The sequence below is a fragment of the Pongo pygmaeus genome, chromosome 9, assembly GCF_028885625.2.
Source record: "Pongo pygmaeus isolate AG05252 chromosome 9, NHGRI_mPonPyg2-v2.0_pri, whole genome shotgun sequence".
Classification (NCBI taxonomy): domain Eukaryota; kingdom Metazoa; phylum Chordata; class Mammalia; order Primates; family Hominidae; genus Pongo; species Pongo pygmaeus.
The window spans coordinates 7719702-7745316 of record NC_072382.2 but is presented as its reverse complement, the minus strand read 5'-3'; the positions used below and the strand labels follow the sequence as shown (position 1 = coordinate 7745316).

The 25615-nt window shown below is 47.7% G+C and overlaps 1 protein-coding gene across 7 annotated transcripts in view; it reads right to left on the bottom strand.

Moving 5' to 3' along the window:
• Window positions 1–25121, bottom strand: part of PC (pyruvate carboxylase) — a 112435-nt gene extending 87314 nt beyond the window's left edge. Inside the window, exons 1-3 of one of the 7 annotated variants that reach the window (XM_054441746.2) lie at window positions 25016–25078; window positions 24434–24690; window positions 19110–19148 (exon numbers count right to left, since the gene is read on the bottom strand). The gene's annotated coding sequence lies outside the window, so the exon portion shown is untranslated. Of the gene's footprint in view, window positions 1–19109; window positions 19149–20919; window positions 21108–24433; window positions 24691–25015 lie in introns of all 7 variants that reach the window. The other 6 variants (XM_054441748.2, XM_054441743.2, XM_054441744.2 and 3 more) reach the window with 6 other exon arrangements.
• Between the last annotated feature and the right edge of the window lie 494 nt (window positions 25122–25615).

The following is a 25615-nucleotide window of genomic DNA, read 5'->3' as shown; positions in this document are numbered from 1 at the left end:
CCTCTTAAATCTAACACCTACAAATACTTTGTTTTGGTCAGTGTAAATCTGTTTGCTAGGAGGCAGTTTCAGCTTCCACCTATCCTGCCCTGGAAGCAAGGCGAAAGCTCCAAGTACCCTGAAGGTGTCTCTCTCCTGACAGCTCTTCCAGAGGCCTCAGCCCTTCAGCCCAGGCTTACCAAGCAGTAGGCGGCCTACCACAGATGAAATGCAACTGTCTCACCCAGAAACCGTCAGATCAGGAGAAATGGGAGGCACTAAGAGGCAAGAACTGGGGAAAATCAGCTCAAGAATCTTCAGGTCCTACCAGCCCTTTCTCCTCTCTGGGTAACATTTTCTGCAGGTAAGTCTCAACACTTATTGCTCTGGTCTCAAGCTATCTCAATTTTCTCAGGTCATGCTGAGTTAGGCTTAAAAGCCCACCATCCCGAAAGATGGTGCCCTGTCTCAATTCCCTATTTCTTTTCTATTTGTCTCTCCACTTTTCCCCGACCTCAGGTCTTGGAGTCAGCTCCCTTTAGCTAAATAAATGGGGTGGCTTTTTCTGCCCTGCATTTCAAGATGAAGACTGAGCTGCAATTTAGAGCTCTTCAATCCCTCCCTCCACTTGGCCCCATGACAACTTTTCTTCTGTGACACTTTATATTTGCCGCCTCCTTCCCATTGCAACCACTTCCCTAACCTCCACTTCCATCATTCCGGAATGTCTGAGTTACATTCCCTGCTGAGCTAGTCCCCACCCAACCTCTGCCTCTCCCCATTCCCAGGCAGCCACCCACTCCGCCCAGAGGTTTTCCAAAATCCCATTCACCTCTGGGTAGTCCTGGCTCAAGCATCTCAGGGGCTTCTTATTGTCTCAAATCCCAACACGCAGCTGGGGTTCACAGAATGAATTTCCAGCCCTAATGCTCACTACGCCCCACCAGCACATTCCAACATTGCTTCCCAAGTGCTAGGCCCTGAGGATTCCACAGTGATCAATGCAGGCACAACCTCCACCCTTGCCGGCTTCCCACTGTCTTCCTCCACACCAGCGAGGCTGGGGCATCACCCTCTGTCTCATCACCACGGCCTCGCTCCCATTGCCACTGTCCGGGGGCACCTCCCTCCTACGAACTCAAATATCACACATGCGAGGACCAGCTCCTCCACCCACCTGAGAGAGTCCCCCATCTTGCAGGGCCTCGGACTCACATATTCTATCCTCAAGGGGTTCCCTTCTAACTGTTCATCACTGGTCCCATTAACAGAGCCACCATTATGGTGTGTCCAAGTGTCAGGCACATGACTGTGTTATTTCATTTGTTTATGTGTTATTTTATTTGTACAGAATGAACATGTGTTATTTCATTTATACAAAAGTTATTGCATTTGATCTCTACCCAACAGCCCCCACTGGTTGGTTTCCTCATCTATAAAATGGAGGTAGTAAGACAAGGAAGGAAGCTCTTCCTGCCCTCATTTTGTAGATGAGGAAACCAAGGCTTGAAGAAGCTAAGGAACTTGCTGATCAGGGCTAAGCCTGAACTCCATCCCGTCAGCCTGACTCCAGGGTCCATGCTCTCAACTCTGCTATGCCACTCCCCTGGTAATTCCCTATGTGTGTTTTGTTTTTGTTTTTGAGATACAGTCTCACTCTGTTGCCCGGGCTGGGGTACAATGGCACGATCTTGGCTCACTGCAACCTCTACCTCCTGGGTTCAAGTGATTCTCCTGCCTCAGCCTCCCATCACACCCAGCTAATTTTTTGTATTTTAGTAGAGATGAGGTTTCACCATGTTGGTCAGGCTGGTCTCGAACTCTTGACCTCAGGTGATCCACCCGCCTCGGCCTCCCAAAGTGCTGGGATTACAGGTGTGAACCACCGCGCCCAGCCCCGTGTATGTTTATGCATTTAGCATCTAACCTGGCACAGAAGCAGGATCAATGAGGTCATTACTACTCTTCCACACTAGCCAGTCACTATGCAAGCATGTATTTTGTCTAGCATGTGCATTCCTTCTCTCCCAACCACGGATAAACGACTCAGGGCAAGGCCACCTTGTCAGATCCTCCTGTGTCCTCATAGCATCCAGTAAGGAGCTGTGCATACCACAGATGCACAGTAAATGCTGAAGGAAAGAACCATTTCTTGGAATACTGCACAGTAATAACTTGTCCTCCTTAAGCCACTCAGTCAACTGAGAAAACTCAGGATTAGAAAATGGGGCATTCATTCTGCTAGATACTGAAATTGCCTCATAAGAATATCAGAAGTAAAAATGGACAGAAAGATGGCTCAGGTCAGCAAAAACACAAATAGCTACTTTGCAACCAGTTGGAATGGGGCAGTCAAAAGCCAGGAGGGCTGAAGAAAACCTTACAGTCTTACTGAAACAGCCTTGGGCAAAGTGGCAGGGAGAAGAGCCCTGCCTTAGATGGAGGTAGACTCCCAGTTGGCCACAAGCCATGTGACAACAAATGGCTCTTATGATAAAAGCTGCAAACGTCCATGAAGTGATAACTTCAGAAGGAAAGGGGAGGGTCTGAAGTTGGTCTTTTCAGCCCTGTGCACTGTAACACCCTGCCACACCATATTGTAACATCCTGTGGAACAGCAGCATATTCTGAGAACCTCAGGCCAGAATCTGGTTTGCTGCTGTCAGAGCTTGGCTATAACTCTTCTAGTGAAGCTGAGAGAGCCACTGAACCTCTCTGAACCTCAGGTCTGTCATCCATAAGCAGCAAAACCACAACCATAACCAGTTCCAGGGAAAACTGGTTGATAAAATAAAACTAGCCAACTGCTGTAGCTCATGCCTATAATCCCAGCACTTCGGGAGGCCGAGGCAGGAGGATCGCTTGAGCTCAGAAGTTTGAGACCAGCCTGGGCAACACAGTCTTTATAAAAAATACAAAAACTAGCCAGACATGGTGGCACATGCCTGTAGTCCCAGCTACTCAGGAGGCTCAGGTGGGAGGATCATTTGAGCCTTGGAAGTCAAGGCTGCAGTGAGCTGTGATTGCACCACTGCACTCCAGCATGAATGACAGAGTGAGACCCTGTCTCAAAAAAAAAAAAAAAAAAATATCAGCTGGGTGTGGTGGCACATGCCTGTAGTCTCAGCTACTCGGGAGGCTGAGGTGGGAGGATTGCTTGAGCCCAGGAGGTGGAGGCTGCAGTGAGCTTGGATGGCGCCACTGTACTCCAGACTCGTAACAGAGCAAGACCCTGTCACAAAAAAAAAAAAAAAGGGAGGGGAGAAAAAAAGAAAAAAAAGAAATAATAAAACTATAAAGTGCTACACACACATAAGGGATATTATCAAGAACAGAAAATCAGCAGTCAGCTCCATATGGTGTCCTGGAGTAACACTAATTGAGATTAGACCCCAGTATTTGCTGACGTCTTGATGGTTAATGGGCAGGGGAGAGGCCACCATTATTGTTATTGGCAATTGCTCTATTTTTCTTGAGGTAAAGGGTAAATTCCCCTTTGTGGGCAAAACATCTTTTTCTGTATTGTAATTCCATTCTGCTTTCTTCAAGCATTCAGTAAAATGTGAAATGCCTGACAGGTCGTTTGCATATTTAAGGCAATATGGTATGAAGGGTGAAGCAACAGCCCTGAGGCAGGGAGAACTAGGCAACATGCAGAAGAGAACAGCTGGCCAAGGAAATATCCAAGCCAGACAGATGACATTCATTTAACCTATGTTTTTCACTCCCTAACTATGTTCCAAACTTGGTGGAACACATAAACACCCCTGGGTATTTGTAGAAAAACATGGGGAAGGGAACTCTGTAAAAGATATGTCTTCTTTTTTTTTTTTTTAAGATGAAGTCTCGCTCTGTCACCCAGGCTCCCAGGCTCCCAGGCTGGAGTGCAGTGGCGTGATCTCGGCTCTCTGCAACCTCCGCCTCCCAAGTTCAAGCAATGATTCTCATGCCTCAGCCTCCTAAGTAGCTGGGACTACAGGTATGCACCATCACGCCTGGCTAATTTTTGTATTTTTGGTAGAGATGGGGGTTTCACCATGTTGGTCAGGCTGGTCTCGAACTTCTGACCTCAAGTGATCCACCCGTCTGGGCCTCCCAAAGTGCTGGGATTATAGGCGTAAGCCACTGTGCCCGGCCTAAAGACAGGCCTTCCTACAGGTCAAGGAAGCTTGACTAATTGTTATTAGGGATTAAATTGAAAAACTGTCCCTGAACACAAAGACGTCAGGACCATCTAAGACTCAAAAGTCCAATAATTACAGCTGAAGGTTTTGCCTTCAACAATGTTCATCCCACTGCCTTCTGGCTCCCATGGTTTCTGAGGAGAAATGAGCTGTTAATCTGATCAAAGATCCTTTGTACAAGATAAGTTGCTCATCTCTTGCTGCTTTCAAGATTCTTTGTCATTTGACACTTTAATTACGAAATATCTAGGTGTGGATCTCCGATATTCATCCTCACTGGAGTTCACTGAACTTCCTGAGTGGGTAGGTTATTGTTTTTCATCAGCTTGTGGCCATTCTTTCTGACCCTTTCTCTCCTCTCCTTCTAGGACTCTCATCATGCATATGTTGATTTGTGTGACGGTGCACCATGGGTCTCTGAGGCTGTTAATTTTCCTTCATTCTTTTTTCATGCTCAGCCTGAAAAATCTCAAGGTACCACCTTCAAGCTTGCTGATTTTTTTCTGCCTGCTCAAATCTGCTGTTCAGCCTCTAGTGAATTTTTCATGTCAGTAACTACACAGTTTAACTCCAGAATTTCTGGTTTTTTTTTGTTTTTTTTTTTTGAGACAGAGTCTTGCTCTGTCGCCCAGGCTGGAGTACAGTGATGCGATCTCAGCTCACTGCAATCTCCACCTCCCAGGTTCAAGCGATTCTCCTGCCTCAGCCTCCTGAGTAGCTGGGACTACAGGTGCGTGCCACCACACTCAGCTAATTTTTTGTATTTTTAGTAGAGACGGGGTTTCACTTTGTTAGCCAGGATGGTCTCGATCTCCCGACCTCATGATCCACCTGCCTTGGCCTCCCTCTATTTGGTGAGGCATTCTTCTCACATTTTCCTTAAGTTCTTTAGACATATTTAAAATAGTTGATTTAACATCATTGTCTATGAAGTCCAACATCTGGGCTGGAAAAGACTGTCTTTTCCTGTGTGTGAACCATACTTTCTTATTTCTTTGCATGCCTCATAACTTTCTGTTGAAAACAAGAATAACTTTTTTCTGCGATTTTTCCTGAATAAATGTGTCTTAGATTGTTGCAAGCCTTTGGTTAATTTCTCGAGTTCTGAAAAAGTTGGTTTTGATCATTTTTGCCAGTTTTCTCATTCCTTTTAATGGAGGAACAGCGTTTATGAAGTCCTCACTCCACCACTCCCCAGCAATCTATACCTCATATGGCATTTAGAAAGAGGTTTTCATCCCCCAAAACAATTTTTTGGAAAAGAGGGGTAAAAGAGTCAAACTCTGATATTTAAGTACCTAGTACTCGACCTTAAGCCCCAAGTAGTGTTATGAATTGCACCCTTCTCTAATTAGATTTTTTAAATTGATAAAATTAAAACATACTACAAAGAAAAATAAGTACTATATAGAAAATTTTTTAAACACATAATTTTGTAACTCCAGCAACCTGAACAAATTGTTGGTATAGCATTCCAAAATAACAAAAAATGAGATATTATACATTCTGTTTTATAATATATATTTTTTGTGTAAAGGCATCATAGCTCTTGTCCTGTGGTAATAAATTTAGAGTGACAGCTTGATTAGGATACATGAGCTATTTTTAAAGGCTACATCATATGACACAGAACAGACTTCATATGTAGCAATCATCTTCTGATGTACGTTTTGGTGATTTCCCATTTTCTGCTATCACCTCACATGTTTGCATGCTTGTCCCATGATACCACAGGTTACATTTCTAGAACTGGAATTGCTGTGTTAAATGACTTGAAGTTTTAGGTTTCATCTTCTCTGCACCCCCCCCCCCGCCATTTAATACTGTCCCTATGGCAAAGCACATTTTCCTTCCTCTTTGAGAGCAGAGTCGTCACTCAGTGACATCACTGCCTTCATTTACTATACGGTCAGCCCTCTGTATCTGTGGGTTCCACATCCACTAATTCAACCAACTGGGGATCAAAAATATTCGAAAAAGCAAAATAAAAAATGACAACAATAAAAAATAATACAAATAAAGACAATACAGTATAAGAACTATTTACATGGCATTTACATTGGATTGGGTATTTTAAGTTATCCAGAGATGATTTAAAGTACACAAGATGATATGCATAGGTTATATGCAAATACTATGCCATTTTCTATCAAGCACATGAGCATCTTGGAGGATCTGGCATCCATAGGGGGTCTTGGAACCAGTCCCCAGGGGATACCAAGAAACATCTGTGCTATGAAATACTGTATCTCACAGTGCTCCTTTACCACCTGAAAGGGGAACACAGCCACAGGTGAGGACAGACTATACTTAAAACTCCTGCAGAGGCTGGACACAGTGGCTCACGCCTGTAATCCTAATACTTTGGGAGGCCAAGGCGGGTGGATCACCTGAGGTCAGGAGTTTGAGACCAGCCTGATCAATACGGAGAAACCCCGTCTCTACTAAAAATACAAGATTAACCAGGCGTGGTGGCTCATGCCTGTAATCCCAGCTACTCGGGAGGCTGAGGCAGGAGAATTGCTTGAACCCGCGAGGCAGAGGTTGCAGTAAGCTGAGATCACGCCATTGCACTCCAGCCTGGGCAACAAGAGCAAAACTCCGTCTCAAAAAAAAAAAAAAAAAAGCAAAAAACAAAAACAAAAACAAACAAAAAAAACAACTCCTGCAGAGACACATGAGAAAGAATGAAATTGGACCCTTACCTAACACCATATCCATGACCTAAACGTAAGACCTAAAATGACAAAACTCTTAGAAAAAACATAGGGGAAAAGCTTTATGATATTAGATTTAACAATGATTTCTTGGATATAACACCAAAGGCAGGCATAGGCAACAAAAAGCAAAGATAGACAAGTTGGACTTCAAGAAAATGTAAAAATTTTGTGCATCAAAAGACATTACCATGGGGTAAAAAGGCAATCCACAGTATGGAAGAAAATATTTACAAATCATATATCTGATAAGGGATTAATATCAAGAATACATAGAAAGTTCCCAAAACTTTTTTTTTTTTTTTTTGAGACAGGGTCTCACTCTGTTGTCCAGGCTGGAATGCAGTGGTGTAATCTTGACTCACTGCAGCCTCGACTTCTCATGCTCAAGTGATCCTCCCACCTCAGTCTCCCTGGTAGTTGGGACCACACCCAGCCCCTCTGCCCATTTTGAATCAGATGGTTTTGTGTGTGTGTGTGTTGAATTTTGGGAGTTTGTCAGGTGCAGTGGCTCATGTCTGTAATCCCAGCACTTTGGGAGGCTGAAGCAGGCAGACCACTTGAGCTCAGGAGTTCAAGACCAGCCTGGGCATCACAGCGAAACGCTGTCTCCACAAAAAATACAAAAACTACAGCTACAAAATACAAAATACAAAAAAATACAGCTACAAGGGAAGCTGAGGTGGGAGGATCACTGCAGCCCAGGAGGTCGAGGCTGCAGTGAGCCAAGACTGTGCCACTGTACTCCAGCCTGGGCAACAGAACAAGACCCTGTCTCAAAATAAATAAATAAATAAATAATAAAAATAAAAAAAGGCAAAGGACTTGAACAGACATTTCCCCAAAGAAGACAGAAGATATACAAATGGCCAAAAAGCACATCACAAGATGCTCAAGGCCAGGCACAGTGGCTCACGCCTGTAATCCCAGTACTTTGGGAGGCTGAGGCGGGTGGATCACTTGAGGTCAGGAGTTCGAGACCAGCCTAGCTAACACGTCTCTACTAAAAATACAAAAATTAGCCAGGCATGGTGGTGCATGTTTACAATCCAAGCTACTCGGGAGGCTGAGGCAAGAGGATAGCTTGAACCCAGGAGGCGGAGATTGCAGCGAGCTGAGATGGTGCCGCTGCCCTCCAGCCTGGGCAACAGAGCAAGCAAGACTCCATCTAAAAAAAAAAAAAAAAAAAAGGTGCTCAGCATCACTAATCATTAAGGAAATGCAAATCCAAACTACAATGAGATATCACCTCATACCCATTAGGATGGCTACTATCAAAACAATGAAGTAAGTGTTGGTGAGGATGTGGAAAAACTGGAACCCTCGTGCACTGTTAATGGAAATGTAAAATGCTGTAGCTGATGTGGAAAACAGCATAGCAGGCTCTTGAAAAAATTAAAAATAGAATTGCCATTGACCCAGCAATCAGGTATATATCCAAAAGAACTGAAAGCAAGGTCTCAAAGAGATATGTGTACACCCATATTCATGGAAGCATTATTCATAATAGCTCAAACATGGAACCAAGCCAAGTGTCCACAGATATATGAATGGATAAGTAAAATCCATACAATGGAATATCATTCAGCCTTTTTTTTTTTTTTTTGAGGCGGAGTCTTGCTCTGTCACCCAGGCTGGAGTGCAGTGGCACGATCTCGGCTCACTGCAAGCTCCGCCTCCCAGGTTCACACCATTCTGCTGCCTCAGCCTCCCGAGTAGCTGGGACTACAGGTGCCTGCCACCATGCCCAGCTAATTTTTTGTATTTTTTAGTAGAGACGGGGTTTCACAGTGTTAGCCAGGATGGTATCGATCTCCTGACCTCGTGATCCGTCTGCCTCAGCCTCCCAAAGTGCTGGGATTACAGGCGTGAGCCATCGCGCCCGGCCCATCATTCAGCCTTAAAAAGAAATTCGGCCAGACACAGTGGCTCACACCTGTAATCCCAGCACTTTGGGAGGCTCAGGAGGGCAGATCACCTGAACTCGGGAGTTTGAGATCAGCCTGACCAACATGGGGAAACTCTGTCTTTAATAAAAATACAAAATTAGCCGGGTGTGGTGGCGCATGCCTGTAATCCCAGCTACTCAGGCGGCTGAGGCAGGAGAGTCGCTTGAACCCGGGAGGCAGAGGTTGTAGTGAGCCAAGATCGCACCATTGCACTCCAGCCTGGGCAACAAGAGTGAAACTCCATCTCAAAAAAAAAAAAAAAAAATGCTGGGCCTCCTTTGGGAGGCTGAGGCGGGCTGACACGAGGTCAGGAGATCGAGACCATCCTGGCTAACACGGTGAAACCCCGTCTCTACTAAATATACAAAAAAATTTAGCCAGGCTTGGTGGCAGGCACCTGTAGTCCCAGCTCCTCAGGAGGCTGAGGCAGGAGAATGGTGTGAACCCGGGAGATGGAGCTTGCAGTGAGCCGAGATCGCACCACTGCACTCCAGCCTGGGCGACAGAGTGAGACTCTGTCTCAAAAAAAAAAAAAAAAAAAAGAAATTCTGACACATGCTACAACATAGATGAACCTTGAGGACATTATGCTATGTGAAATAAGCCAGTCACAAAAAGACAAATACTGTATGATTCCATTTATATGAGGTGCCTAGAGCAGTCCAATTCAGAGACGGAAAGTACAATGGTGAGTGCCAGGGGCTTGGGTGAGTGGAGAATGAGGAGTTAGGATTTAAGGGTTACAGAGCTTCAGTTTTACAAGATGAAAAAAAGTCTGCAGATGGTGGTGATGGTTGCTCAATATAAATATACTTAATACCACTGAACTGTACACTGGAAAATGGTTAAGAAAGTAAGTTTCGGTCAGGCGCGATGGCTCACACCTGTAATCCTAGCACTCTGGGAGGCCGAGGCGGGCGGATCACCTTAAGTACGGAGTTTGAGACTATCCTGACCAACATGGAGAAAACTCATCTCTACTAAAAAGAAATACAAAATTAGCTGGGCATGGTGGCGGGCGCCTGTAGTCCCAGCTACCCGGGAGGCTGAGGTTGCCGTGAGCCGAGATGGCGCCATCGCACTCCAGCCTGGGCAACCAGAGCGAAACTCCATCTCAAAAAAAAAAAAAGTTAGTTTAATATTATGTGTACATAATATATGTTATATGGACATCCCCTCAAAATTCACATGCTCAACCTAACTCCCAATACAATCGTATTAAGAGGTGGGGCCTTGAGGAGGTTGTCATGAGGGTCCTGTTCTATGAGTAGGATTAGTGTCCTAATAAAAGAGGTCGAGCTGGCCATGATGGCTGGCGCCTATAATCCCAGCTAGTCACAGGAGGCTGAGGTGGGAAGATGTTGAGCCCAGGAGTCGGAGGAAAAAAAAAAAAAAAAAAAAAGAGGTCACGGTCAAAAGGAGTTGTCTTGTCCCTTCCACCCTGTGAAGACGCAACCCCAAGGCAGCGTGATTTGTGAGGAACAAGCCCTCACCAGATACCGAATCTGCTGCTGCCTTGATCTTGGACTTCTCAGCTTCCAAAACTGTTAAGAAATAAACTTCTCGGCCGGGTGCGGTGGCTCACGCCTGTAATCCCAGCACTTTAGGAGGCCGAGGCGGGCAGATCAAGAGGATCACGAGGTCAGGAAATTGAGACCATCCTGGCTAACACGATGGAACCCCGCTCTACTAAAAATGCAAAAAAAAAAAAAAAATTAGCCGGGTGTGGTGGCGGGCGCCTGTAGTCCCCCAGCTACTCGGGACGCTGAGGCAGGAGAATGGCGTGAACCCCAGAGGCGGAGCTTGCGGTGAGCAGAGATCGCGCCACTGCACTCCAGCCTGGGCGACAGAGCGAGACTCCGGCTCAAAAAAAAAAAAAAAAAAAAGAAAGAAATTTCTCAACATGGTGAAACCCCGTTTCTACTAAAAAATGCAAAAATTAGCCGGCGCCTGTATTGCCGGCTAACAGAGAGGCTGAGGCAGAGAATCTCTTGAACCCAGGAGACGGAGGTTGCAGTGAGCCAAGATCACGCCACTGCCCTCCAGCCTGGGTGATAAGAGCGAAACTGTCTCAAAAAAAAAAAAAAAAAAAAAGGCCGGGCGCGGCGGCTCACGCCTATAATCTCAGCACTTTGGGAGCCCGAGGCAGGCGGATCACGAGGTGAGAAGATCGAGACCATCCTGGCTAACACGCTGAAACCCCGTCTCTAATAAAAATACAAAAAATTAGCCGGGCGTGATGGTGGGCGCCTGTAGTCCCAGCTACTTGGGAGGCTGAGGCAAGAGAATGGCGTGAACTCAGGAGGCGGAGCTTGCAGTGAGCCGAGATCACACCACTGCACTCCAGCCTGGGCGACAGAGCAAGACTCCATCTCAGAAAAAACAACTTCAGGCCGGCCGCAATGGCTCACACCTGTAATCCCAGCACTTTGGGAGGCCGAGGCGGGCGGATCTCTTGAGGTCAGGAGTTCGAGACCAGCCTGCCCAACATGGTGAAACCCCATCTCTACTAAGAGTACAAAAATTAGCTGGGCATGGTGGCACACACCTATAATCCCAGCTATTCAGGAGTCTGAGGCAGGAGAATCGCTTGAACCCGGGAGGCAGGGGTTGCAGTGAGCCGAGATTGCACCCCTGCATCCATCCTGGGTGACACAGGAAGACTCTGTCTCAAAAAGTAAATAAATAAAAATAAAAATAATAAATAAATTTCTATTGTTTATAAATTACCTAGAATAAGGTTATTTTGTTATAGCAGCCCAAAGGGATGAAGACAATGTATTTTACCACAATTTTTTAAAATGGGGGACAAAAAACTCTTGCAGTGCAAAAACCTAAGTCAGCCTCCTGTCAATTTCTCCCCCAAATGTCCTTTTCTTGTCACTCTACAAATCTCTGCTCTTACTCACATGGGGCCACATGTGCATCAGACATCAAAGGAGAGGTCAAACTGCATTAATAATTCTCAACCACGTCCACTCACCACCTACAAGCTTCCTGGGGCCATACCCAGTGACCAGGACAGGAATGCAATTCTGCATCTAGTTATCATCCAAGACGCAGATTTCTAACAAGAATTTGATGGCAATGGCCTCTCCAAAGATTGGTAGCTCTCCACTGGGAGGTTAGGGAGAGGCCAAAATTCTCACCATTTCCAGAGGGGTGAACTGAAGAACAAGAAAAAGGTGGCACTGGTTCCAGATGCTATAATTTATTGGTAACTAGGCGTGATCAGAAAGCAAGAACTCTTAAGTACCACCCTCTCTTTCTCTTTATTCGAAAAGTTTTAAGAGATGGAAGGAAATGCTAGACATGGACTCAGAAGACTGGGACTCAAATTCTAGCCCTGGTGGGTCACTGACATGATTTTACAACTAGTCCTTGGTCAGAGAAAGCCTTGGGAGATAGAGAATCTAAAGAATCTAAACTGTATCTATTTTGTATTTAGTTCCACCTATTTTTGTGGCCATACTGCATAACAAAAAGGAAGCCTTAAATAGATTAACTGAATTCAAATGGTTTGGCGGGGGGGTGGGGGGGGGTGGGGGGTGGGGGGGGTGGTCGGAATTGCAGTTACATGAGATGAGAAGAGGAAGACATTAGTAATGTGATACTTCTATTTGAGGCACATGGGCTGTGCGACCATCCCCATTTGGAGGCAAAATGGTGGCAGTGGAGCAGGCTCTGCTTAGCAGTTAGATTCAAAGTCCAGTTTCATCCCTGCCAGGGGTCTCTTTAATTATAAAGAAAATGTCATCCAGTTGAGAAAGAAAGGCCAAAAGTTCATTAGAAAAATAATTTACTATACTTTAAAATCATGTATTTATTTCCTTATTAGGTAAGCTTCTCTAATTCCAGGAAAATATTAGATTAAATATAGACAAGGCTAGGAAAATAAAAACCATAGTATTTATATTTTTGTGTTACGAAATCTGTGTGTTATCTGTTACTTTACGTACTCTAAGAGAATATGGTCTGTTTAGAATAACAAATCAGTCTTGAGATTCCAATTAAAACATGTAACTGAGGCCAGGCGTGGTGGCTCACATCTGTAACCCCATGATTTTGGGAGGCTGAGGCAGGTGGATCGCATGATAGCAGTTTGAGACCAGCCCTGGCAACATAGTGAAATCCCACCTCTACAAAGAAAATTTTTTAAAAGGCCAGGTGCAGTGGCTCATGCCTGTAATCCCGGCACTTTGGGAGACCAAGGCGGGCAGATCACAAGGTCGGGAGTTCGAGATCAGCCTGGCCAATATGGTGAAACCCCGTCTCTACTAAAAATACAAAAATTAGCTGGGCCATGCCTGTAGTCCCAGCTACTCGGGAGGCTGAGGCAGAAGAATCGCTTGAACTCAGGAGGCAGAGGTTGCAAGTAGGCCAAGATCATGAAACCGCATTGCAGCCTGGGCAACAGAGTGAGATTCCATCTCAAAAAATATATATATATTTTTAAAAATCAGCCAGGCAGGACGTGCATGCCATAGTCCCAGCTACTCAAGAGGTTGAGATGGGAGGATCGCTTGAGCATGGGAGATCGAGGCTGCAGTGAGCCACGATCACATCAGTGCAAGCCAGTCTGGGGGACAGAGAAAGACCCTGTCTCAAAACAAAAAACATGTAACTGAGTAGTTAGTTTAGACGTGTGATTTTACATAGAAATTTTACTAAGTTTAAAATCAGTACTGGCAGATGACAAGCACATGAAAAGATGCTCAACATCATTATCGTTAGGAAAATTCAAATTGAAACCATGAGATACCACCATATACCTTTTTAAATGGCTAAAACTTAAAAGACTAACCATAGCCAGTGTTGGGGAGGATGAAGAGAAACTGGAACTCTCATACACAGCTGGTAGGAATGTAAAATACTACAACTATGTCAGAAAATTTGGCAGTTCAAGTTAAACATACATACAGCTACCAAAGGATCCAGCCACTCCACTCCTAGGCATTTACCCAAGAGAAAAGGAAATATATGTTCACACAAAGACTTATACACAAATGTTCACAGCAGCTTTATTTGTAAATGCCAAAAAGTAGAAGCACCTGAGATGACCAACAAAGGTGACTGGATAAACTGTAATACCCATATAACGAAATCAGCAAAAAAAAAAAAAAAAAAAAGGCTGGGTGCAGTAGCTCACGCCTGTAATCTCAGCACTTTGGGAGGCCAAGGCAGGAGGATCACAAGGTCAGGAGATCAAGATCATCCTGGCTAACACAGTGAAACCCTGTCTCTACTAAAAATACAAAAACAAAATTAACCAGGTGTGGTGGTGGGTGCCTGTAGTCCCAGCTACTCGGGAGGCTGAGGCAGAGCTTGCAGTGAGCCGAGATCACGCCACTGCACTCCAGCCTGGGCGACAGAGCAAGACTCCGTCTCAAAAAAAAAAAAAAAAAAAGAACTGACCAGGAACAGTGGCTCATGCCTGTAACCCCAGCACTTTGGGGGGCCAAGGTGGGAAGTGGGAAGGACTGCTTGAGTTCAGGAGTTCAAGACAAGCCTAAGGGTCAGGTGCGGTAGCTCATGCAGGTAATCCCAACACTTTGCAAGGCTGAGGTGGGATGGATCATTTGAGGTCAGGAGTTGAGACCAGCCTGGCCAACACGGTGAAACCCCGTCTCTACTAAAAATACAAAAATTAGCTGGGCGTGGTGGTGGGCACCTCTAGTCCCAGCTACTTGGGAGGCTGAGGCAGAAGAATCGCTTGAACCTGGGAGGCAGAGGTTGCAGTGAGCCGAGATCATGCCACTGCACTCCAGTCTGGGTGACAGAATGAGACTCCGTCTCAAAAAAAAAAAAAAAACAAGCATAAGCAACATAGCGAGGTCTCGTCTCTACTAAAGATTTTTATATATATATATTAGCCAGGCGTAGTGGCACACACCTGTAGTTCCAGCCACTCAGTGAGATGGGAGATCATGTGAGCCCAGAAGATCAAGGCTGCAGTGAGCTATGATCACACCACTATATTCCAGCTTGGGTGACAAAGCAAGACTCTGTCTTAAAAAAAAAAAAAAAAAGAAGGAAATGAACTATCAATACATGCAACAACATGGACATATCTCAAGATAATTATGCTGAGTAAAAGAAGGCAGAGGAAAAAGAATATATACTGTACGAGTCAATTTATGTGAAATTCCAGGAAATGGAAACTAACCTACAGTAACAGAAAGCAGTTCCATGGTTTCTTGAAGAGTGCGGAGGCAGAGGGAGGAATTCCAAAGGTGATGAATGTGTTCACTCTCTGGACTGCAGTGATGGTTTCACAAGTGTACACATATGTTAAAACTTAGCAAACTGTATACTTTAAATATGTGCAACTTATTATATCTCAGTAATACTCCAATAAAGCTATTGTAAAAACTAAAATGTATCACGCCTGTAATCGCAGCACTTTGGGAGGCCAAGGCAGGCCGATTACTTGAGCTCAGGAGTTGGAGATAAGCCTGGGCAATGTGGTGAAACCCCATCTCTACAAAAGTACATAAATTAGCCGGGTGTGGTGGCTTGAACCTGTAGTCCCAGCTACTCAGGAGTCTGAAGAGGGAAGATCACCTGAGCCTGGGAGGTAGAGGTTGCAGTGAGCTGAGACTGTGCCACTGTACTCCAGCCTGAGTGACAGAATCAGAACCTGTCTCAAAATAAACAAAAATAAATAAATAAAACATAAAACAGTATAGGAAAGTTTAAGAAAAGTGTAACATTCAGCTTCATTTATTAGATTTACAAGAGTCATTTAGGTATTAGAGGTTTTATTTTAATCAGACAAATGGAAGAATTATTATTATTTATTATTATTATTATTTTTATTTTTTTGAGATGGAGTCTTGCTCTGTCGCCAGGCTGGAGTGCAGTGGCACAATCTCAGCTCACTGCAACCTCCGCCTCCCGGGTTCAAGCGATTCTTCTGCCTCAGCCTCCCGAGTAGCTGGGATTACAGGCGCGTGACCACCACACTCAGCTAATTTTTGTATTTTTACTAGAGACAGGGTTTCACCATGTTGGCCAGGATGGTCTCAATCTCCTGACCTCATGATCTGCCCGCCTTGGTCTCCCAAAGTGCTGGGATTACAGGCGTGAGCCACCCACCATGCCCGGCCAGAAGAATTATTAAAATAGTTAACAGAAGTTGAATATAATTTATAAGTTCAATTGAAACATTTCAGAAGTTTCATTAAATTTGCAAATGGGACCAAGCATTAATCAAAAATCCCCCTAAGGCCAGGGGCGGTGGCTCACGCCTGTAATCCCAGCACTTTGGGAGGCGGAGGCAGGCAGATCACTTGAGCTCAGGAGTTCGAGACCAGCCTGACCAACATGAAGAAACCCCGCCTCTACTAAAAATACAAATTAGCAAGCATGGTGGCCGGCGCCTGTAATCCCAGCTACTCAGGAGGCTGAGGCAGGAGAATCGCTTGAACCGGGAGGCGGAGGTTGCAGTGAGCCGAGATCGTGATAGAGCGAGACTCCGTCTCAAAAAAAAAAAAAAAAAAAAAAAAGTCCCCTGAAAGTGACTGTTAAAATGTCCTAGGATCGTAAATAGATCAGAAAGATTTATAGGCTACACTTATAAGCTAAACTTAAAAGTCTAGCCCTTAAAATAACTAGGTTTCTGAATTCATAATTTTAACAAATTGAAAATCAATTGTTTTCGGCCAAAGTAATTTCTGAATAATCTTTGCATTACACAAAAATCCAGGGGTAGGAGTGGGTGTGGCATCCAAACCTCCCTCAGACATGCCACATGCCAGTCACCTGAAACTCACCAAGTCGCTTAGTCTCTAGTCTCTCTGAACCTCTGGTTCCTCACCCAATACAAGAGAGAAATATTTTCCAGAATAAATAATACACTTATTAATGATTTAATATTAATACATTTCATATTGATACACAGCATGTACGTGAGAAGAGGCTCTCAAAAAAGCATGAAGTGATGTACAAACGTAAGAAATGGGCAGCATGTGTCACTTCATAGTAACTGCAGCGCCCAGTGACAGACATGGGAAAGGTGACACACATCCCCAGAGACTAAGTATGACTCAGCACGGCCAGGTCGTGGAATTTTCCCAAAGCATCGTTGTGATGTCATGGTGGATGTCGTCAGGAGAGGAGCTGCCACAGAAGCAGTCAGGCCCTTCCACACACAGGCAGTGGAAATGTACTCCCAGCTGTCCCGTGCCCTCCCGGCCCCACCTCTTTCTCTGGCCTCGAGGCAAATCAGGACAAGAAGGTAACACAAGAGCAGGAAACCCGAGGTAGTGCTGGGAGAACCTGGGGTAATGCCTTCAGGCATAACACTTAACAACACAACAAAGGGCCACATCCATGTCCCCCCCCCAGGAGAAAGCTGAAGAGGAGGGGAGGGTGACAAGCTTAGACTGCAGAGCCTTAGTCCCTAGGCAAAGCTCAAATCAGCAGTGCCTTGGGAACTGAGGAGCCAAACAAGCTTTGACAAATTACATGACCTGGAAGAAGAGGTCCCTTCTTGGTGACTGATTTTCCCTCCCTATTGATGGATCTAAGGGAAGACATCAATAAAAGATGGCAATCTTAAAAGAAGAAAAAACAATGTGATCAGCATCTTGGATTCTGCTAACCAGCCTTCTCTAGGCTTCAGTTTCTTCAGTTCTGTAAGACAAGCGGTTTGGGGGAACCTTCTCCAACATGCCCACCTCTCATTGTAGGGATGCAAGTAAGAGAAATAACATCCAACTCTAGCAGCCAAGAATAAGAGGACAGAGCAAGCAGAGAGAGAACAAGGGGGTGAAACTCATGGAGGGTGGAGTTCTTCCACGTTATGGCCATTCCCACCATGAGCCCATTGCCCTTACTCAATGGTAGCGTGCAGATGGCACCTGCTGGCCCAAGACCTAGGTCCAAGGGAGGACTGCGGGAAATCTCACACAGGAAACCAGCTTCTGCGTCGTGAAGGGTCGTCAGAGGAAAACCTCCACATAATGGGTGGAAAACCGAGAAAAACTCCTATACCAAGGAATCCCCACTCAGCAATGGACATGAGCTCTGGAGAAAGTTGTCCCTGAGCCACAAAGTCCCCAAGGCCACAGCAGGCCTGAAGAGAAGCGCATTATTGCCGTCACAAATGCTGGGAGAGCACCTGGTTCCCTGGCTTGGCTGCTCCTGCAGACCAGCAGGGGGAAAGGGGACTGGACTAGCAGGGGACCGGCTGGAGGGCTGTGGAATTTAGGCTGAGAGGAAGCCACTGAATCTCCCAGGCACCTGCCACCATGGAAATCCATGTTGGGGGAACCGTAAAAGCAGTAGAGGCCGGACGCGGTGGCTCACACCTGTAATCCCAGCACCTGGGGAGGCCGAGGAGGGCGGATCACCTGAGGTCAAGAGTTCGACACCAGCCTGACCAACATGGTAAAATCCCATCTCTACTAAAAATACAAAAATTAGGCCAGGCACAGTGGCTCATGCCTGTAATCCCAGCACTTTGAGGGGCTGATCACAAGGTCAAGGCTGATCACAAGGCGGATCACAAGGTCAAGAGATTGAGACCATCCTGGCCAACATGGTGAAACCCCATCTCTACTAAAAATACAAAAATTAGCTGGGCATGGCGGCACGCACCTGTAGTCCCAGCTACTCGGGAGGCTGAGGCAGGAGAATCGCCTGAACTCAGGAGGTGGAGGTTGCAGTGAGCCGAGCTTGCGCCACTGCACTCCAGCCTGGCAACAGAGCGAGACTCCGTCTCAAAAAAAAAAAAAAAAAAAAAAAGAAAAGAAAAAAACTTAGCCAGGTGTGGTGGCACATGCCTGTAAAACGTGCAGGGGAAGAAGGGCAGGTCCCTTTTTCCCCGTTGTTACCGTGACTGGCAAAGGTTGAGCGTCACCCTCTGGAAACCCGTGTCAAGTGACTTTACAACCAGCTGGCAGAGCCACCTCACACCACAACTGCCTGCTCTCCATGCTGACTCAAGGGGTCTTCTCAGAGGTGGCCCAGCCCCAGGGATTCTTCCTGCCCAGCTTCCTAAGCTGACCATGCCCTTCCAGAACCAGGGCCTTCTGCTGAGGCTGGCCAGCTGCCAAATGGGGCCAGCAGGGAGCCAGATGTCACTTTTCTGTAAAAATCAAGAGCAACTGGAAACAGACAAGACTGCTTAAACGGATATTATCCACAAATCAGAGCACAGCCTTTTTTTATTGATTGAGCTTAAGACCTGATATGCCAAACTGCTGGCATCCACAGCTGCTCCTGGTGAAGACCCCCACACATCCCGCCAGCCTGGATTCAGGCACAGGACTTACCCTTAGTGTTTGGTGAGCTCTCCAGAAGGCAGACACTATCTAAAGCAAAAGAAAAAACAGCATTACCCTCATTGCTCCAGGAACTTCCCAGAGAAAACAGGAGGGGCAAGAACACAGACTTTAGAACCCAGAGAACTTTTTCACTCTTGTTGCCCAGGCTGGAGTGCAATGGCACGATCTCGGCTCACTGCAACCTCCTCTTCCCGGGTTCAAGCGATTCTCCTGCCTCAGCCTCCTGAGGTAGTTGAGATTACAGACATGCGCCACCACGCCCGTCTAATTTTGTATTTTTAGTAGAGACGGGGGTTTCTCTATGTTGGTCAGGCTGGTCTCGAACTCCCGACCTCAGGTGATCCACCCGCCTCGGCCTCCCAAAGTGCTGGGATTACAGGTGTGAGCCTCCACACCCGGCCGAGAACTGTTTCTTTGCTTCCATTGAGGGCACCAGGAGGGTACAGGGCTGGAAGTGCCAGCTCTGCTGTCCCACTGCCTGGACTGCACCTCTTGTTACTTTAACAGCCGCTCTGTAATCACTCAGTCTGTTTCCTCATCTATAAAATGGGAATAATAACAACGCCCATCTCACAGCATACTAGGGAATACCCAGTGAGGCAGCACACACACAGCAGTGGCACCATGCCTGGCACAGAGGACACACTGGGATGTTAAACGACAGGCTAGGTGGGAGGCGCTTAAGTAAAACCCTTTTCTGCCACCCACTACACATGAACAAGAAGTTCTAGAAACAGTTCTTGTTTTATCTGAAGTGCTTTCTCTTCCTCCCCACTCCATCCAGCCTCAGGCCCACTTTCTCTGCATCTCCAGAGCTGTCTCTAATCCTTCAGGAGCTCCCTCTGAATACTGGGAGTCTGGTTCTTCTCTCACTCCACAACTTGACACTAATAAGCTGTCTTACGTGACCTGAGATGTGTCCTCTATTTCCCGGCTATTTCCTCAAATCCTTTCCTGCAGAGACCCCTCCCTGCCACACGTAAGAGCACACCTCGTGTTTATGCCCATGGGAGCCCACAGTTGGTATTATGTGATCACTTTTCGGAGTTTTATCGACTGCTTATTTCCGAAAAAGCCACAGCTACCCTAGCCACTAGTCAATGAACAGCAAAATGGAAACACAGGCCAGCAAGCTCAAATCCCTGTTCAGAGAAAACCAACTGCCTTGGCAGATAATGTCAAGGCTGAAATTCAATGTCTGGGGCACCCAAGTCAATAAAATATTTATTGAGCACATACTTTGCACAAGGAACTGTATGTACACTCTGGCCCTGCCCACAAAGTGCCAAAAAGCAAGTTGTTAGGGGCTGGTTAAAAGAAGCAAAAATGGGATGGCACGTGAGAGGGACTCCAGCAGTGAGCCGCCTAGCCTGCCTGGCTGTGTTACTCTGGGCGAGTTATTTCACCTCTCTGTGTCTCACCTATGAGAGTCCGTCATTTGTAAGAGATGGATCTAATAGTACTTTCGTAATAGGATTGTTGTGATAATGATGTGTGTATGTAAGGGGCTTAGTAAGGCCATCACCACCACACAGTAGTTGACTTTTATTAATAACAATAAATCATTACTTATCATCATCATTATGAAAAGAGAGCCCAGTCCAACTGAATAGAGTTGGCAAGCCTTAATAAAGTCCCGTGTCTCGAAGAATAATTTAATTTTGACAGGACAAGATAAGAGGCAAGGCCCTGCAGAAAACAAAGTCAACAAGAACAAGAGCAGAGGGGGGACTATGAGAAGCAAGTTTGGGGTAACAGTGACTAATCTCACTATGGGGGCTGACACAGAAGAGGGTACCTGCGGAGGCAAATGGAAGAAAGAGCCCAACAGGTGGAATCATATTAGAGAGTCTTGAACGCCAAGATGAGGCAAGCTTTTCATTCGGTAAGTAAGAGGAAATGGTTTATTCTTTTGGCCATTTCCCATCTTCTACCGTCAGGCCCGACTCCTTTGGCAAAGTGTCCACAGGTGAGACTAGAAGGCAGCTAAGAGAAAGAGAGGAAGGCATGGTCAGTCAGGCCCAGGTGAGGTTTCAGAGTGAGCAGGCAAAATGCCCCGCCGCTGTGAAGGAGGCCTCTGGGCGAGAAACCTGCCCCAAAGCAGGAAGTTTCAGGATACGAGAAACAGGGCCCATTCAGATGGGGGCAGGACGATATTGGGAGGCAGCCAAAGAAAAGACCATGCTCATCCTCAATGAAAATGTTGACCAGAGGCCGGGTACGGTGGCTCACGCCTGTAATCCTAGCACTTTGGGAGGCTGAGGCAGGTGATCACCTGAAGTCAGGAGTTCGAGACCAGCCTGCCCAACATGGTGAAACCCCATCTCTACTAAAGATACAAAAATTAGCCAGGCAAAGGGGTGGTGCCTGTAATCCCAGCTACTCAGGAGGTTGAGGCAGGAGAATTGCTTGAATCCGGGAGGCAGAGGCTGCAGTGAGCCAAGATGGTGCCACTGTACTCCAGCCTGGGCAACAAAACAAGACTCCATCTCAAAAAAAACAAAACAAAACACAGAAAATGTTGACCTGAATGAGGCCTCTAGCCCATGCAGAAGGTGCCAGTGAGAAATGTGGACTGCCAGATGTACTGCCATAGTGACCATGGTGCTGGCCATCCCTGCCACCTCCAAAAGTAACTCCTTTCCGTATTCCCCATCTTGCACCCTTCTCTCCTCACTGGTTCCCAGTTTGACCCCTTTTCAACTAATTCACCCAAAACATTCATTAAGCACCTACTTGTTCCTGGCACTATTAGGGACTGTGAGGACAGACGGAAGAGGGACACAGGGAACTGTGGCTTGGGATAAGAGTAGTGAATCTGAGGTCCTGCCCTGCCCCTGGTCCCAGAGCCCCCATGAGTAGTGGTGGGAGGACAGGTACCTATCGCAGTGCCTGGGGCACTGGAAGTGAGACCGGGTGAAAACAAGGAGCAGGACAAAAAAGGGAAAAGGGCCTGGGGGACCTACTGTGGGCTACCAGGGACAACCTTCTAGGGGAGATCTTGGAGGTGAGAACTGGCAAAGGGAACCGAGTCAGCCAGGCTGCAACGGGCTTCAGTAGAAAGACAGAAGGCGTTATGACACACGAGGGTACACTGGGGTAAACTGAGGAAACTCTGGATGACAGCCTAATTAATTAAAAAAGCAGATACTGAGCAACTGTAGTGAACAAAGCCCCTTCCCTAAGAGCAGGGCACGGCAGGATGGAGGAGCCATTAGTAAACAAATGACGGCTGTTTTCAGGGAGCTTACCAGAACACCATGGGACACAACCTGCAGCTCAGGCCTGCAGCTGGGCCCTCAGAGCCCTGTCTGCCTTTGGGGCTTTTTTTTTTTTTGTCTTTTTTTTTTTTTTTTTTTTGACACGGAGTCTCACTCTGTTGCCCAGGCTGGAGTGCAGGGGCGTGATCTCAGCTCACTGCAACCTCCAACTCCCAGGTTCAAGCAATTCTCCCGCCTCAGCCTCCTGAGTAGCTGGGATTACAGGTGCCCGCCACCACACCTGGCTAGTTTTTGTATTTTTAGCAGAGAAGAGGTTTCCCCATGTTGGCCAAGCTGGTCTCGAACTCCTGACCTCAGGTGATCCACCCGCCTCGGCCTCCCAAAGTGCTGGGATTAAAGGCATGAGCACCGCACCCAGCCCCGTCTACCTTTGCATCTAATCTTGCTTCCTCAGTTTGGCTTCCAGTCACTGACTTACCTGCACCTTAGCAAATCCTAGTGCCCTCACCTGGTTACATCTCCTGTAGCGGCCTCTTCCCAGTGACCAATCAAGTTTCTTACACCCAACAGTGAAGCTGTTTCCCACACAATCTCCTTCCACCTTCCTCAGCCTTCCTCTTCCAGTTCTAATTGCTTGAAACCTCTGTAACTGGCCAGGCATGATGGCTCATGCCTATAATCCCAGCACTTTGGGAGGTCGAGGCGGGTGGATCACCTAAGGTCAGGAGTTCAAGTCCAGCCTGGCCAACATAGTGAAACCCCGTCTCTACTAAAAATACAAAAATTAGCCAGGTGTGGTGGCATGCGCCTGTAATCCCAGCTACTCAGGATGCTGAGGCAGGAGAATCGCTTGAACTCAGGAGGCGGAGGTTGTGGTGAGCTGAGATCACTCCACTGCACTCCAGCCTGGGTGACAAGAGCGAAACTCCAACTCAAAAAACAAAAACAAAAACAAAAAAACCTGTTTAACAAAACCTCTCCAGAATAAAACTTTCTAGCTGTTCAAATCCAGTCAGTTTCTCCACTTCAGTGGCATCAAAAAGAGGTCCACAACTCACCTCCTCCACGAAGTCTTCCCAAGCCCATCCCCTTCCAGGCCATTTCTCCTCTCTCTCGCTTTAGTGTGTGGTTTGCTGTGATTTACTGGCCTCTACTGAACTTCCTCTTCCATGTCCTCCTAGGGCCAATACCTCGCCCACTAGGCTGTCTACAAACATCTGCAGCAGGCTGCCTTGCTGCTTAGGTTTTGTTTATTTTTCTCTCCCCCAATCAGTTTGTCAGCAGTTGCAGGACAAGAATTGACCTCATCGCCCACGCTGTCTCTCGGCCCAGTGTAGGGATAGGAACACTGTAGGTGTGCAAAAGAATGTGATTAAGAGTTCAACAGTTAAGGAGAGCCTGCAGGCAGGAAGCTGTAGCTGCAAGTGAGAGAAATGCTGAGCACATCCACCCCCAGCACAAGTGTTTGCATCACATACAGGGAAAGGGTGCCTTGGGGGAGGCCAGCCAGGGCTGATGGTGGCAGTGGGTAAGGGAGCAACAGGGAGGCAGATGGCAGGCACTCTGGAGGTTCTGGTTGTCATCAGCAAGTGTTGGTACTTCTCTGAGCCTGTTTTCTCAGCTGGAGAAGGGGTAAGGAGCACAGGCCCACCTCTTCTCACAAAATAAAGACACAATCTGATTTTTAACAATTTCAGGCCAGGCACGCCTGTAATCTCAGCACTTTGGGAAGCCAGGGCAGGCCGCTCGCTTGAGCGTAAGAGTTCGAGACCAGCCTGGGCAACATGACGGAACCTCGTCTCTACCAAAAAATACAAAAATTAGCTAGGCATGGTGGCGCCCGCCTGTAGTCCCAGCACTGGGGGACTGTGGCAGGAGGGTCGCTTGAGCCCGGGAGGTCGAGGCTGCAGTGAGCCGAGATCGCGCCACTGCACTCCAGCCTGGGTGGGTGACAGCAAGACCCTGTCTAAAAAAGAAAAGAAAACAAAAGAATCTCAAAGTTGCCAGGGACCTAGGGACTTGGCTTCCGACTCTGATGCGCTTTGTAAACTACTAAAAGCTGGAGAAATAAGGGGCTGAGCCCAGCCCCACCTCCTGAATGAGCGGCCTTGGGCGAATCACTGCGTCTGGGCGCCTGGAGCTTCCCCGTCTGAAACAAAGTAGAGGATCCTACGGGAGGCGGAGTGCGAGCGCAAGGAACAAGGAAAGCCCTCGCCTTACACGCCGCGGCTTCCTGCAGAGCTGAGCCACATCCAGTACGATGGGGACAACTTGGGCTCCCGATCCTGACAGACTTGGGTTCGAACCCTCAGGGACCTCGCGCGAGGCGCTTTAGTCAGTTTCTCCATCTGCAAAATGGGCCCGAGAGCAAGAATGAGGCAGCCCGCGGGCGGACGCTGCAGAGGGGCGCTCGGGGGCTGGAGCCGGGGGCGGGTCCGGGGGCGGGTCCAGCCGGCCGAGCCCCCGCGCGAGGGGGAGGGACGCCGCCCGCCGCGTCGCGTCGCGCACCGCGCACAGCCCGCCGCCGTCTCCTCCAGCCGTCGCTCGCGGAGCCCGCGCCGCCTTTGCGCGCGCGACCCTTACATAAGCGTCCCTCGCGGCGGTGCCGGCGCACGTCCACCCGCTCCGACCCGCCGCGGGAAGAGGACCGTGCGGAGCGCGGCGGACACTCACCTCCTCGCTGCCGCCAGTCCTCGCCGCCGCCTCTACCGCTGCTGCCTCCACTGACAGAGAACAGCTGCGGTCTCCGTGCAACCGAACTTGCTGCAGTCCCGGCCCCGCCTTACGGACTTCCTATTGGCCCAGACAGCCCAACCCCTCCCGTTATTGGGCAGTGTTCTCCGTCACTCCTCGCCCCTCCGCTCTGGACTCCTCCCTGCGCCCGCCTGTCCGTCACGTTTAAGCCTTGGCGCCCCACGTCAGCCCCGCCCCTCCCGTCCCCGGCGAGCGCCTGGATTAGTGGCGAGGCTGGGAGAGCCCGCCCCTGGCGCACCACCGCCTACTCCCTTGTCTCCGGAGCCTCACGTGGGCCGCCGGACCCTAGCCGACGCCCGCAATAGGCGGAAGTGGCCGGGCTGCGGCTCGCAGTTATTGGCTGTCGGCGGGGGTGGGGACGTTCGATTCATTCACCCGAGTAGCACGTGTCTCCCGAAGCTGCAAGCACAACAGATCGCACTGGGGCTCAGGCATCCCGGCTAGACGCAGATACGCGCTGGCTAGCGGAGAAGAGGTCGCAGGAAAAGCTAACGTTAGCGAAGGGCAGGAGGAAGGAGA